At 38.9% G+C, this 13,358-nt stretch overlaps 1 long non-coding RNA gene across 22 annotated transcripts in view; it reads left to right on the forward strand.

Moving 5' to 3' along the window:
* LOC108176366 (uncharacterized) overlaps nucleotides 1-13,358 on the forward strand; it is a 259,220-nt gene that overhangs the window by 20,216 nt on the left and 225,646 nt on the right. For all 22 annotated transcript variants that reach the window (XR_011386688.1, XR_011386673.1, XR_011386674.1 and 19 more), the window contains exon 2: nucleotides 9,102-9,210. This is a non-coding gene — a long non-coding RNA (uncharacterized lncRNA). The remainder of the gene's footprint in view (nucleotides 1-9,101; nucleotides 9,211-13,358) is intronic.

Here is a 13,358-nt window from a genome sequence, read left to right on the forward strand (position 1 = left end):
GAGTCTTTATGACACTTTCAGGTCACCCAAATCCAACGTCCTTAAGCACAATAGGTCCGCTGCCCTCATGTTGCAGCTTTTGTTGGTGTTATGGAAGTCATCTCAGCCTGTCTCCAAACAGCATGACTTTGACAAGGTTTTTGGTTCCTGCTGTTGAACAGACTTGTCAGTTACAGCGGAAGTGAGTTTGCAGCAGCAGTTGAAGAAATCCTCAACCCATCTTCGTTTATGCAAAGCTGTTAGCAGGAAGTACAGGGCTGTGAACATCTGGATACATATTTAAAGTGCTGGTGTTTTCAGACACACCTGAAATTCCAGAACACATGCACCACATGGCATGAGTGAATGGCTTCCTCCCACAGGGAGTTGGGTTTTCTGACATCTAACTTACAGTCTCAGTTGAATGCAATTTACTAAGAAGGAGTTAAGAAGTTATAACCAAATAGTATGCTTGATATTTCTGTAGTAAAAAAAAAAAAATTAAGAAAAATTTCAGTGTCTGTTTCTGTTGGAAACTACTCCCCTCCCTGAAGAATTTTTTTTAAAGATTTATTTATTTTATTTGAACGGCAGAGTTAGAGAGGTAGAAGGACAGAGAAAGAGGGAGAGAGAGATAGTCTTCCATCTGATGGTTCATGCACCAAATAGCCACAACGGCTGGAGCTGACCCATTTTGAAGCCAGGAGCCAGGAGCTTCTTCTGGGTCTCCCACACGGGTGCAGGGGCCCAAGGACTTGTTAGAGCATCCCATGGCCAGAGCTGGCAATGGAAGTGCCAGGGTTTGAGCTTGGAGGCAGGTGTAATACAGTTTCTACTCGAGAAGCCTGTGGTAAAATCTGGATACTGGAATCTTTGTTTCTCTAGTCCTTAAAAATTTCCAGCCCCTCACAGAAATTCAAGGAGATGCCTCTATTAATATATTTTTTAAAGATTTATTTTATTTATTTGAAATACAGAGTTACAGAGAGAGGTAGAGACAGAGCAAGGTCTTCCATCTGCTGGTTCACACCCCAATTGGCCACAATATTCGGACCTGCACCGATCCAAAGGCAGGAGCCAGGAGCTTCTTCTGGGTCTCCCACATGGGTGCAGGGGCCCAAGGACTTAGGCCATCTTCTGCTACCCCAGGCCACAGCAGAGAGCTGGATCAGAAGAGGAGCAGCCAGGACTAGAACCAGCGCCCATATGGAATGCCGGCACTTCAGGCCAGGGCTTTAACCCACTGCACCATAGTGCCAGCCCCTCTATTAATGTATTTTAGGGTGGCAATAATATAGATAGAATTAGTGTTTTTGTGAAGCCCTTACTGATAGATCACCAAACTTTCAAATACTGCCTTTTAATTCTTATTTTGATGTTTCATGCAACTCTTACATGATAGCAGATATTTTGTTTCCATAGATGCAAAAAAAGTTATTTACTTTATTCCATATTATTTTACTTTGTCTATCACTGTGTATTGGAATGTCTACCATATTGGTGAAAATTGTATGTCATCTGAGTGTAAATGCAATTTGTACCTTTTATGTCTATCACAGTATCTGTTATGTGGTGCATACTCAATAAATACTAAATGCATAAACTCTCTTAACCAAATCTTGTAACAGAAATCATTTCCTATATTTCAACCACTTGAAGGCAAAGTAGCATCATGTTTGCCACAGCACAAAATATAACTTTAGGAAATAATGGGTTGAGGGTAATTTGAGAGAAATAGGATGCTTAGATGAAAAGAAGGGAGATGAATGTTAGAACAGAGAAAAAAATATTTGTAATCCACAAATTTTCCTATAGTTTTGAACAAAGGGAAAATAGTTTTATCATAAGAAATTTAAAAACAAATGATATTATTTAAATCAATTCTGTGAAAAAGAAAATGTAGTTATAAAATTTAGTAACAGTTGTGCACAATTTGGTTTATGTTTTTACAATAAAGTGTGGGAAATTCAATAAGAAAATAAAAAGTAATAAATCAAGCTGGCAATGTGATAAAACATTAGTAGAGTAATGCCACAGTTAGTCTGGACGCGTGTGTATTGGGGTAATGGAGGCTAATAAAGTTAATCTTGAAACAATAAGCAATAAATGACTCCAACTCACACAACTTCAGTGGTGGGTTAGACAAAATAGTGGGATGTGTTATTTCAGCAAGTAAATCACATCATGTCAGGATTGTTTTGGACAGTGTTCTCAGTTATTCATTTTCTTCTTTGATGATATTTTGCAGTGACATTGATTTCACTTCCTGTCAAGTGTCACCAATTCAATTTTTTTTGGGGGGGGAGGAAGGCAGAGTTAGACAGTGAGAGAGACAAAGAGAAAGGTCTTCCTTCTGTTGGTTCACCCCTCAAATGGCCGCTACTGCTGGTGTGCTGTGCCAATCCAAAGCCAGGAGCCAGGTGCTTCCTCCTGGTCTCCCATGCGTGTACATGGCCCAAGGACCTGGGCCATCCTCCACTGCACTCCCGGGCCACAGCAGAGAGCTGGACTGGAAGAGGGGTACCTGGGACAGAACTGGCACCCCAGCCTGGACTAGAACCTGGGTGCCCGCACCACAGGCGGAGAATTAGCATAGTGAACCTTGGCGACAGCCACCAATTCCATTTTTAAAGTTGAGTTTCTCTAAAGAAATATGCCAACCCTATGAAAAAATTTTTAAAAAAATTTTAAAGGATGAGCAAAGAATTGGGTCAGAATGATCTTCTGTAAAAAAAAAAGTCATTGTTCTGTAATGGGTGAAGACCAGAAAGGTATTGTGAAGTGTAAATGGCTACATACACTGAAGATGGAGGATGAGATAACTGGGGGTCCAAAGGACTTCAAAGGTCATTACCACCAGTTTCCTACTCCCTTAGAATCTTTCCCCCAGTGTCTCTGGTTGACCATCCAGCCTCTGCCCAAGTAAACTTTAGTGATGAAGACTCTGTCTATCCTGAAGTATCTATTTACTCAATAAAAGAATTATTGATCATTTACATGCCACAGCCTCAATACTAAGAGGAGATATGCTACATATCTTATAACAGATACCACAGATGCTCATTTTTACTATTTTTCCCATTATTCAATGAGCTAAAGTGCATATCACTTCCCAATAATAGGAATACATTTATTTAAAATTAATCAATAATGATGATGTCTATTTATCATAGTACAAACAACAAAATTTAATTGGGAGGTGGACAGATCAGATATGTTTTATTTAATGACACTTTCTGGCCAGAATAGTACACTTTTTAAAAAATACTCAGGCTTACTACTTACTAACCTAAAGAATACCACAATGAAAAGATAATTCATATTGAGGTGCACTTTATCTTCTCATCCCACCAGTTTTTAACAAGGTTCTCTAATTGCTAATCCTCTTTTTAAATAAGAGTATCAAATTTTTTAAGATTTTATTTATTTATTTATTTGAGAGAGAGAATTACAGACAGTGAGAAGGAGAGAGAGAGAGAAAGGTCTTCCATCCATTGGTTCACTCCCCAAATGGCCCCAACGGCTGGAGCTGTGCCTATTGAAGTGAGGAGCCAGGAGTTTCTTCCAGTCACCCACACAGGTGCAGGGGCCCAAGGAGTTGGGCCATCTTCTACTGCTTTCCCAGGCCATAGCAGAGAGCTGGATTGGAAGAGGAGCAGCTGGGACTAGAACCTGCACCCATATGGGATGCCGATGCTGCAGCCGGAGGATTAATCTACTGAGCCACCTTCTGGCCCCCTAATTGCTAATCTTATTCCGTAAGACATTCCCATTCTAAATGCTAGTCAAAATGAATTTTATTAACCTTGGATTAAAAACCATCCTTGAATTTAAATCTTGAGGGATTTTATTCTTGGTTATTTTTCTGTTTCAAAAAAAAAAATGTTTAGCAGACTAATTAAGTTGGGCAGATTCATTGGGTACCATTTGATATTTTGATACACATACGCTTTGTGTATTGTCCAGTTGGGATAAATGCATCTATCTCTTCAAAAATGTAACATTTCTTTATGGTGAAAAAATATTCAAATGCTATTTCTACAGTTCTTTTACATTATCTATAGACACTCTAGTGTGCAATAGAACTCCAGAAATACTCATATCTAACTATAGCTCAGTATCTGTTAAACAGATCTCCATCCTTTCCAACACCCTGCGCTTTTCAGCCTCTATAACCACCATTATACTTACATTTGGTTACCTTTGGTATTTTTTATTTTTTTTATTTTTGTAAGATTGTTTGCTCAATAATTTTGAGGGTTTTTGGTCTTTTTATTTTAAAATATTTTGGGTAATACAGATAAATACAATAAAGAGTTAAAAGAGCAGAGATTTTTAAATTTTTGACATTTTTCTGCATTCTCCAAATATGTAACCATTATATGTAAACTCATACATACTACTTTTTTTAAAAAGATTTATTTTATTTATTTGAAAGACAGAGTTACAGGGAGAGGTAGAGAGAGAGAGAGAGAGAGAGAGAGAGGTCTTCCATCCACTGGTTCATTCCCCAGATGGCTGCAATGGCCAGAGCTATGTCAATACGAAGGCAGGAGTCAGGAACCTCCTCTGGGTCCCCCACATGGGTACAGGGGCCCAAGGACTTGGGTCATCTTCCACTGCCTTTCCAGGCCACAGCAGAGAGCTGGACCAGAAGAGGAGCAGCCGAGACCAGAACCAGTGCCCATTTGGGATGCCGGTGCCTCAGGCGAGGGCTTTAACCTGCTGCCCCACAGTGCCAGCCCCCATGCTACTTTTTGAAAGCAAAGGTTGGTGTATTAATATCACATAGTCACATAATGTGATAAAGATAAGAAAATGAGAAAAGAAGGATATATTTTTATGTAAACAGCATAATTAAATGGTGAAAACATTTTTAAATATCTACACACCAAATAATATGTATATATATTAAATATACATATATGTTAAGTAATAATATACAGCCTGTGTTAAAATAAAGGGTTGGAGAAAGATATACTTTGAGAATATATAGCATAAGAAAGAGCATTTGGGTACATTAATATAGAAGGGTATTGTACTTCATGACCAAGAATTATTATTAAAGATAAGTCTACCTGCCCGTACTAACACAATTTTAAAAATAAATGGAAAAAATTGACAAATTTAAAGGAAGATAGACAAATCCACAATAACTTATGAAATTTTAAAACTAACATCCCAATAATTGATAGGACTCATGAAAGTCAATAAAGATAGACTGAACAATAACTTAATTGACATTAATAGAATGCTACAACTAACACTTGAATAATAGCTATGATTTTCAAGTGCACATACAACATTCAACAAGATGAACAAAATGCTGGGTTATAAACATGATTCAACCAGTGTCAAATAACCAAATAATGTAGATTATAGACTCTGACACTACTATTAATTTAAAAATCCATACAAATGATATACTTCAATTATGTGAAATAAATCACAGCTGAAAGAGAAATCTAAAAGAAACTTGTAAGAATTTTTTTGGGGGGGAGGGGGATTCTACTGGAATGCTGCTTAACTTTTTAGATTAAATGCTTGTATTAGACAAGTAATGAAGGGCCTGCACTGTGGCATAATGGGTAAAGCTGCTGCCTGCATTGCCGGCATCCCATATGGGCACCAGTTCTAGTCCCTGTTGTTCTACTTCTGATCCAGCTCTCTGCTATGGCCTGGGAAAGCAGCAGAGGATGGCCCAAGTGCTTGGGTTCCTACACTCACATTGGAAACACAGATGAAGCTCCTGGATCCTGGCTTTGGATCGGCCCAGCTCTAGCCATTGCAGCCATCTGGGGAATGAACCAGCGGATGGAAGACCTCTCTCTCTCCCTCTCGCTCTCTCTCTCTCTCTGCCTCTGCCTCTCTGTAACTCTGCTTTTCAAATAAATAAATAAATATTAAGAAAAGAAAAGGAGTAGAAAAATCAATGATCCAATATCCAACACAAGAAAGTTAAAAAGAATGATTAAAATGAGTACAAAAAAATGAAATAATACATAGAAAATGAGAAATTAATGAAATACAATATGGCGAAATGTGAAGAAAATGCATAAAAGTGAAATGTTGACTCCCGAGAACAATGAAAAGCTTCTAGAGAGATTGGTCAGAATCAGAGAGAGGGAGGAGTGAGAGAGAAAGGGAGAATGGGGAGTAGAAGGAGTAAAGGAGGGGGATAGAATTGAGGGAGACAAGAGCGAGGGAAAAAGAATTAAGAAAAATAGCAAGGAAATACAAAATGCCAATATCTCACATGAAATAATTGAAACATTGCCAAAGAACTTTCTTACATTTAAAGGATAATATGGAGTATAAACGACGTAATGTCAAATATTATAAAACCTAGATAAAACAGATCATTTGGAAAACGTGACATCAAGACCAAGGTTTTATCTTTAAAGTAAGGCTTCTGAAACTTTGATGTGTTCAAATTCACTTTGGAGTATTGTTGAGTAGTAGGCTGAGCCTCCACCTGCAGCAGCAGGATCCTATATCGGCACCAGTTCGCCTCCTGGCAACTCCTCTTCCAATCCAGCTCTCTGTTATAGCCTGGAAAAGCAATGGAAGACGGCCCAAGTGCTTGGGCCCCTGCACTCATGTGGAAGACCTGGAAGAAGCCCCTGGCTTTGGATCAGCTCAGCTCCAGCCATTGTGGTTGCTTAGGAGTGAACCAGCAGAGATGGAAGACCTTTCGTTTTGTATTTTTTTTTTTTTTTTGACAGGCACAGGCAGAGTGGACAGTGAGAGAGAGAGAGACAGAGAGAAAGGTCTTCCTTTGCCATTTGTTCACCCTCCAGTGGCTGCCATGGCGGCGTGCTGCGGCCGGCGCACCGTGTTGATCTGATGCAGGAGCCAGGTGCTTCTCCTGGTCTCCCATGGGGTGCAGGGCCCAAGCACCTGGGCCATCCTCCACTGCACTCCCTGGCCACAGCAGAGAGCTGGCCTGGAAGAGGAGCAACCGGGACAGAATCCGGCGCCCCGACCGGGACTAGAACCTGGTGTGCTGGCGCCACAAGGCGGAGGATTAGCCTAGTGAGCCGTGGCGCCGGCTTTGGATCAGCTCAACTCCAGCCCTTGTGGCTACTTAGGAGTGAACCAGCAGATGGAAGACCTTTCTCTCTGGTCTCTCTGTCTCTCCCTCTATATATATAACTTTACCTCTCAAATAAATAAATAGAATGTTTTTAAAAAATCACTTTGGTGAACTTGTTGAAGTGCAAATTTTGAATCGAGATCTGGGGTAAGACATGAGGTGGTGTATTTTCAACAAACTCCCAGTTGATGCTGATGTCGGTAAGATCAGCAAGCTGCTTGAGAACAGATAATCACTACACTGTCAAAATCCTTCAGTGTACCGGACAAAGGTGTAAGCATGCAGGAAGAATGTGTTTTGAACTGGAATGAAAGGGAGAGAAGGCAAATACATGGGATGTTGATTCATATGAACATCTTCATAAGGATCTCTGAATGACTGACAGTTTGGGACGGGCATCTGGGTACAAGGAAAACAACCTGTATACTTCCTGGTGAACATCAAATATAACAACAGTAGCTATAACAAACATGACTCCCACATTATTTTGAGGGCCCTTTTTGAATTTGATCCTGCCAATGCAAGCTAGGGAGTAGAGACCTGTGCTAGAACAATAGCAGTAATACGATTTTGGATATTACTGGTGATAATGAGTACAATGGAAACCTAGACCTCTTTTTGTTTTTACTACCTTTAAAAGGATATGTATGTATGTATGTATTTGAAAGGTACAGTGAAACAGGGAGAGAGAGGGAGAGGGAGAGGGAAAAGGAGAGGGAGAGGGAGGGAGAGATAAAAGTGTCTTCCATTTTCTCATTCACTCCCTAAATGGCTGCAACAGTGGGACTGGGCCTGGTTTGAGTCAGGAGCCAGGAAGTCCATTTTGGTCTCCCAAGTGAGTGTCAGGGGCTCAAATACTTAAGCAGTCCGTCTGCCCCTTACCAGGTGCATTAGCAGGGAGCTGGATCAAAAGTAGACTAGCCAGGACTCCATTAGGCACACTGCTATGGATGTGGGTGTTTTAAGTGATGAATTAATCTGGTACACCAAAACACTTTACACACTTTTATAATGGAAAGAAATTTTCAAAGAAAATAGAAAAACTACCAAATGTGGTACAACTGATTAAAGATCACAATTAAAAGGAGTTCTGCATTTGTAGATAAAAGTAAGTTTAGATGTTTCTATTGATATAATGGTCTTTCAAAGCTTGATGGTATAAGTGAGAAATTAATTAGATTACTTTAAAAGAGATAAGAAACTAGTCTTCAAAAATAGTTAATCTTCAACATTAGAAATAAGGAACTTCTCTTTTTAATTTAATAGTTGGTTATACACTCAGTACAAGTGTGTTTTGACTCTTGTTAACACTGTATGTCTTCAAAGCTCAGTATAAATAAAACATGTATATATCAAGTTATTTTCTTCTTGAGATATTTTAATTTCATTGATACTTTAGATACCATTCCAAGTGATCTTAAGTAAGCATTGACTTCTGACATAGGATCATGTTGCTTGAGACAGTCTTAGAGAATTAATGAGAAGAGAATAGCAGAAAAACCCAGCCAACTAATGTCATAGAAAGAAATTATCTGGATACTTTTGAACTGTACTAGTTTCTTGGAGAGCTGCTTTAATTAAGAGTATGGTCTCAGAACCATAAATGCAAATAATCACCTTTATTGAGAACTCCTCAAATGGATCAGTCTTCTAATTTTACAAGAGGTAGTTTGTACACAGCAGTATACACATATGCAGTGAGGGCTGGTGTTTTCTGCTTGGTCATATTTCCCACTCTGATAAGACTCATACCTTTCCTAGAACTATGGTTTCTAAGAACCTGAATTCAGAACCTGAATATTGTACAATGGCTGAAATCAGAGGTGAATAATTAAGCCATAGCAAAACTTGGTGATCTCCCTTATAACAGGATATCTTGATTAGAGAGCTTGCTTTATGCCCTGATCCAGTGTTTCTATCTGAACAGTTGGTGACCTTTCTATTGCCTTTGCTCCACTTTTATGGACTTCCCTTAAACCAAACACCTCCCTTCTGTTTACTTAGCTTTCCTTTTGCTTTGTGATAGGCCCCCAAATATACTGACTTCCTGACGGCTGGACCCTTAATGTTACACAGTAAAAGGACACTCAATTTGCAAGTGGAATTAAGGCTGCTAATCAGCTGCTGTCTTTAAGGTAAGAACTATTCTGGGTTTTCCAACTGGGTCTAATGTAATCGCGGGAACCTTTCTAGTGGAAAATATATCAAAACACAGAGTGATGTTGTGGGAGACAATTGGATTGGCCTTTGCTGACTTTGGAGGTGGTAGAAGACCTAGGAAGTGCAGGTAGCTTCTAAGAGCTGGAAGAGGCAAAGAAATGTTGTCCCCTGTAGAGCACCCAGAAGGGAATCCAACAGTGTTACTACCTTGATTTTAGCCCCATGAGTACCATTTCAGAAATCTGGCTTCCAAAACTGTAAAAATGATAAATTTCAGGTTTTTTTTTTTTTTTTTTTTGACAGGCAGAGTTAGACAGAGAGAGAGAGACAGAGAGAAAGGTCTTCTTTTTTCCGTTGGTTCACCCCTTAAATGGCCACTATGGCCGGGGCTACACCAATCCAAAGCCAGGAGCCAGGTGATTGCTTCTGGTCTCCCATGTGGGTGTAGGACCAAAGCACTTGGGTCATCCTCCACTGCCCTCCTGGGCCTCAGCAGAGAGCTGGACTGAAGAGGAGCAAGCGGGACAGAATCCAGTGCCCCAACTGGGACTAGAACCTGGGGTGCCAGTGCCGCAGGCGGAGGATTAGCCTAGTGAAATTTGAGTTGTTTTAATCCAGTAGAGTGGTGTTCATTTGTTACAGCAGTCAATTGAAAGCTAACACGGGCACATGATTACATCCTGTTCCCTTACTTCTGCCTTAGGTAATATCTTATGTTCCAGGGTAACTTTTGCCATTGGGGATTTGATCAAATAAGAGTTTATTGTATTAAGAAATGAATTACTTGGGGCTTACTTTGCTGTAGATTCCCCTTTATAGAGAATAGGAACACTGGACATGAAGTAAAATAACCTGAATTCCACCCTAGTTTTCCACTTCATGGCTCTGTGAGTTAATTTGCTTTGAAGGGAATCACTTTCCTTATCTAATGTGCAAATAATCATATCTAACTGGCCCAATACTAGAGGGCTTTTTAAAGTTGGAATTAGGGAGTGGCACACAAGATAATGAGGTTGTTTTCTTAGTTTACAGTGATTAAAATTAATGATTGAATGAAACTGCTACTTGAATAAATTAATAGAGCAAGTGAGAAGCTGACAGGTCTAGAAGATATTTCTCCACTATTTCTGTTTTTTAAAGATTTATTTAGTTATTCTGAAAGAGTTAGAGAGTGAGAGCTAGAATGAGAGCAAGAGCTAGAGAGAGTTCTTCCTTCCACTGATTCACTACCCAGATGACCACAGCAACCATTTCTAGGCCAGGCCAAAGCCAGAAGCCAAGAACTTCTTCCAGGTCTCCCACATGGGAGACAGGGGCCCAAACACTTTGGCCATCTTCTGGTTTCCCGGGCCATTAGCAGAGAGCTGGACTGGAAGTGGAGTAGCTGGGAACCTGTATTGGATGCTGGTATCACAAGCAGAAGCTTTACCTGCTGTGCTACAATTCTTGCCCCACTGTTACAGTTTAAGAACTCTGTCCTTGATTGTGTTGGGGAGCTTTGGTAAGGGAGGGAGAGGAAGGGTGAAGGAAGGGGAGGCTTGAGAGGTGAGCTGGTTTCCTCCCTACCCATCACATTTAACGTGAAATAATATCTTTCTGTGTAAAATAGAATTTGAAGTAAAATAGCAGGTTCAAAGAAATTGAAAACCTTTGCATTGTATTGTATGCAAATACAGGTGCATTCATAGTATTGGGCCATCCCTCTAGGCTGCCTGAATCAAAACTTGGAGATATCATTCCCACAAACATGTATATAAAAAGAAAGATACATGTTTGCATATATGATAACATGAAGTGACTTTTGAAAATTGAATGGTACAGTGTTATAGAATATACTGTTTATACATCATAATTTTCAGAATTAAGGTAAAGGTTTGATAACAATAAGTGGCAATGAACCAAGAAATGCTAGAGTTCTTGAATCCTCACTTCCTTTCTACCCTTGATCCTGATCTTAGCCAATGAATAATTTCATTATCTGAATGAAAACACTTTTTAATTACCTTCTATTTTGTTTACTTTATAACTTTGCTTGTGCCTTGTTTTTGAAATTAGTTTTGTTCAGTTTCAAAAATGTATTCTCTAGAATGTTTCCATCTGTTGAAGTCATTATTTAAGATTGAATTCTACTGTCTTGGATAAAACCCATATGACGTCTACTACACACTAATATATGTAATGTACTAGTATTAGATAAAGGTTCATAAAGTATTTCTTCTTGTGAAAAGTAACATATTCTAGGAGAGGGAAAAATGTGGAAATAGGTTCTTAAAATTGTCCAAAAGAATAAGTATGCTGAGAAAATATCTTAAACAAAGGAATTTATATATATATATATATATTTTTTTTTTTTGATAGGCAGAGTGGACAGTGAGAGAGAGAGACAGAGAGAGAAAGGTCTTCCTTTTGCCGTTGGTTCACCCTCCAATGGCCGCCGCTGCAGCCGGCGCACCGCGCTGATCCGATGGCAGGAGCCAGGATCCAGGTGCTTTTCCTGGTCTCCCATGGGGTGCAGGGCCCAAGCACCTGGGCCATCCTCCACTGCACTCCCTGGCCACAGCAGAGAGCTGGCCTGGAAGAGGGGCAACTGGGACAGAATCCGGCGCCCCGACCGGGACTAGAACCCGGTGTGCCGGCGCCGCAAGGTGGAGGATTAGCCTATTGAGCCACGGCGCCGGCTGAATTTATATATATTTTAAGAACAAAATAATTCTTAGTTTTCTTAGATTATGTGAAAATGTTTCAAGCAGATATTCATTTGTAAAAAGAAAGCACATAAAATTGCTCCTGGAAAAACTTAAAAAAGCAAAAAAAAATTAATCAAAAATAATAAGTTTCAGAAGTTGCTCAGGCTGAATGATAAAACTAAAAGAGTTTTTCCCTCTGTAATTTTGGGATAATTGTTTGGCATAATTTCTTTTGATATATATTTATTATAAAAGTTTGATTTGATTTCTAATTCTCATTCTGCCTTCTCTTTTCTCCACCCCTCTATCCACTTTCTGGAAGTTAGTTGCCTGAACTGCTCCTACTGTATTTATTGTGCTTCCTCCCAGTGATATGTTTAGCATCTCAAACCTAACAAAAAAAAAAAAACAGCTTTTGTGATACATTGATTATATATATACATGCATATAATTACATATTGTGTATATTTGTGCAAACTCACACACATACAATCCAACATCAACACAACAAATATAAACCTAATCACCTTGTCATTTTACTACACACTGTGTCTAACAATTTTCTTTTGTAACAGTTTATAGTCAAGGCATAACAGTTACTATAGAAAATAAATATAAGATGTATAAGTAAAAGTTAATATATAACATTGTTTTATTGTATATGCTTAATGTGTGGTCTAAACAATGCTGGATTCAGAATGATAAGAAACATCTGTACCATAACTCGCTATAGCATTAATTAATGAGTTGAAAGGTAAAGAAACACAAATATTAGAGGTAAGAATTATATAACTGAAGATGTAGAGGTAGTGTATGTTTTAGAGAGAGAATGAAGGAGACTGGCAAACCCTCTTAAACTATTTTAAATCTCTAGGCCTTAGTGTGATATCCTGCTAGAGAATAGGTATTAGAGGTGATCACAGATGAACTCAAGATATCATAAAAGAAATTACATGGGAAAATATTGTTTTCAAAAAGATGAAAATAGTAGATGATAAACATGAAGAAACACATTCAATGCACTTGCAATGGGATCAACTAGTGGTAGCAGTGTCAGTTAACAGGAGTTAGTATAGATTTGTGACAGCAACATTAGCTAGAATGATTTGCTATTCTATCTTAAAGTTGATATAGGAATGCTACTGTTGGAATTGAGTATATTTGTGCACCTACAGTTAAGTGTGTTTAAGCATGATAATTGACAGTTTCTGTTGATATACTGTAGGCTGTATGAAGCTAAATAATCACCACATTTGACTGGCCCATAACTGCTTTAACTATTGATGATTAATAGATTTCAACTTAGAACGAAGATGTTATTGCCACAAGTTCTCTGCCTTGTACATAAAAAAAGTTTATAACAATGACTCAAATGTAGACTAAATTTTTTTAGAAGTGATGAAATTTGTGGCTGGGACTATACAAAAGGGCTAAGA

Source organism: Oryctolagus cuniculus, chromosome 2 (assembly GCF_964237555.1).
Source record: "Oryctolagus cuniculus chromosome 2, mOryCun1.1, whole genome shotgun sequence".
NCBI classification, from domain to species: domain Eukaryota; kingdom Metazoa; phylum Chordata; class Mammalia; order Lagomorpha; family Leporidae; genus Oryctolagus; species Oryctolagus cuniculus.